The sequence below is a fragment of the Musca domestica genome, unplaced genomic scaffold, assembly GCF_030504385.1.
Source record: "Musca domestica strain aabys unplaced genomic scaffold, Musca_domestica.polishedcontigs.V.1.1 17, whole genome shotgun sequence".
In the NCBI taxonomy this organism is placed as follows: domain Eukaryota; kingdom Metazoa; phylum Arthropoda; class Insecta; order Diptera; family Muscidae; genus Musca; species Musca domestica.
Genome location: NW_026712230.1, coordinates 11,585,304 through 11,588,144, shown reverse-complemented (window position 1 = coordinate 11,588,144; position 2,841 = coordinate 11,585,304).

The window sequence follows — 2,841 nt, the reverse complement described above, 5'->3', positions numbered from 1 at the left end:
GTGACAAATTCGAAAAAATCTAAACTTAATCTAAAAGTTGATGCTATTTCCGATATTTTTGCTTTCATTCAATAAAATTTTAAAATAATGTAAAAATTATGGCGTTTGACTTTGTTGCAGTTTTTTTATCTCACCCTGTACATTTAAATCTTAGCAACGAGCCTATGAACCATGGAACTAAGAAAATAGATTTTTTGTGCGATAAAAATCTTATTAGCATGACAGTGAAAAATATCTCGGAACCCAGTCTCTAGATTTCTTTCTACACCAAAAAAAGTGTTGGAAAAACATTTTAAGGCTAAAAACCTTGGAATTTTCAAGCCTTACAAATGTGGAAAAATACAACATAAAAGAAATATCTTCTATGCAAAACATACCCAGATAGATAATATTATTTACCCCTCGAAATTAAGATATACATAGCCCAATAAATAACTGATAAGAAGTAAGAAATCATCTAAATTTTCAGATTTTACAATAGATTTGTTTGACGTGTAGTGCGGCCCATAAACTTTGTTTTTTTGCTCTCTATACTTTTGTTTGTAGTTGAGTAGTGCTCTGTTTGCTTTAGAAAAAAATATGCCTATCTATTTTACTTGGCCTGTCGTAGCTGTAGTGGCAACACTTGGTTTAGGACAACTGTGTAAACAGACTAGATACAGAAGTAGACAAGGTCGATGTTGAACGAGTTGAATACAAATCAACAGCGAACATCACAAACGCGGAGGGGAAACATAGGCCTATCCCTCGCTATGGGGGCAAAAAATATGATTTCGCATTTTTTTAATTTTATGATAATACTAGCGGGGAACCGAGAACTTTTAAGGAAGCTATGGTGAATTTGATCGTTTCACAATGCCAACAAGACACTATAATTTCATCAAAAAGTTTTTGCGTAGGAACAACGTGTTTAGAAGATAAACTGGAATAAAATTTGATTAAAATTGGAAAACATTAATTTCGCATTCCCGGTAATCGCTATCATCAGAAGTCGCTACAACCAAACTCAGGACTATGGAGCAATCTATGGTAAATATATTCATAAGTATAGATATCGAAATTACAAAGCGATCTTGATTAAATTTGTCATTCCGTTTGTAACTCATCGAAATAATCAGCGTAAAACGCTAAGGCTTTACCCCCTGGAAGAGTATTATGTATGTTGGTTCAGGATATCGTCTATCTCCCATATAAAGGTTCCTCCCTATATTCGGTATTTTGATGATTTTAGTTACATTTTTCAATGGAATTGTCTTAAACCCCTACTAGAAGTTCTTTCTAAGCACTTTACCCCTAGAAGAGAAATGTCTATATATGTTCATGATATCGTACAGCCCACATACAGCGATACGATACGTTATTCGTCATTTCGACGATTTTAGGGACTTTATTCACCGGAGTTGTTTCAAATTTCGTATTTAGAATTCGTAATGGCTATTACAGCCTATTACAAAAATTTGCGTATGCAGGCCCACGTCTTCGTATAGCCTCCATATAACGGTACCTCCGAAAAGCTCTAAAATGGTACTAAACTTCAGAAATGGTACCATTTGGTATTATGTGAACAAAAAGAGATAAAAACTTGAAATTTGGTATGAGAACCAAGGTTGGAAGAAAAGTTTGTTATATGAAGTTGGTTTTGAAAATGTGTACTATGTGTGTGCGAATTGTACTAAATGGTAGTAAATTTGGAAAACTTTGGTTTTGGGTGAACGGAAGAAGCTGGAATTTTAAATTTTAGTGCTTGCTCGTTTTGAAATGACTACTACAAGTGCACGAAAAACAAAGTGTACAGATAATGCTTAAAATCTGAAATTTAGTTTTAGGATCGTTGTTCAGGTTTAGCCAGGTGGCTTCGGATTGTATGAATAGTACTAAACAGAACTAAATTTGGTATTGGGTAAAGGAATAGCTCTGGAATCATCAAATTTGACATTTAGATTACAGACTGTATCTTTGTTTGAGATTTAGTGATGATTTGGAAATGTGTACAAAAAGGACTAAATGGTACTAAATTGGGTATTGGTTTGGAATCCTTAAATTTGATATTGAGGTCTCTGTTGGTATCTGGAATTGAGATATGGAGGTAGTTTTGGATATGTGTACTATAATTGAATATGCTATGAATATGCATACTAAATGTTACTTAATTCGGTGTTGGGTAAAGGGATAGAGCTGAAGTTCTATAATTTGATATCGAGGTCCCTCTTACTTTCTAGGGTTTACTTATGGAGACGTTGAAATAGATGAATAGTTGGACAGAAAAATTGAATGTGGGGTCATTGTTCAATTCCTCCTTTAATATCCTCCACGGTAAACTTCAAAATGAACCACTAAAGAAAGTCGGGTGGGGCCGACTTTATGATACCCTTCACCACTTTGCTAATTTAGTTGAGCTCCACATAACAACTAAAAGTTTTTATGATTATAATTACAATTTAAAATTCAAAGGACTAAATATGCCGAAGCATTTGTATCTTTTAAATTCCGACTTGTATTGCCCATTTGATGCACAATTAATTTGAAATCGGAAAAAGAATATATTGGAGCTATATCAAATCTGAACCCGATTTCGATAAAATTTAGCAAAGATATTTTTGAGCTGTATTTGATATATTTCCCTGAATACCGTTGTTACGGAGTGCATATTACGGCTGTGGGTAACAAATATGAGAAATCGGATGAACAGTATATATGGGAGCTATAGCTATATCTGAACCGATCTTCACCAAATTTGACGTACTAGTTTCTAGACTCGATTCGGTCGTAAGTGCCAAATTTCATCCAATTTGGGTAAATATTAGACTTTTGGTGCACAATCAAAGGTAAATCGGACGAAGT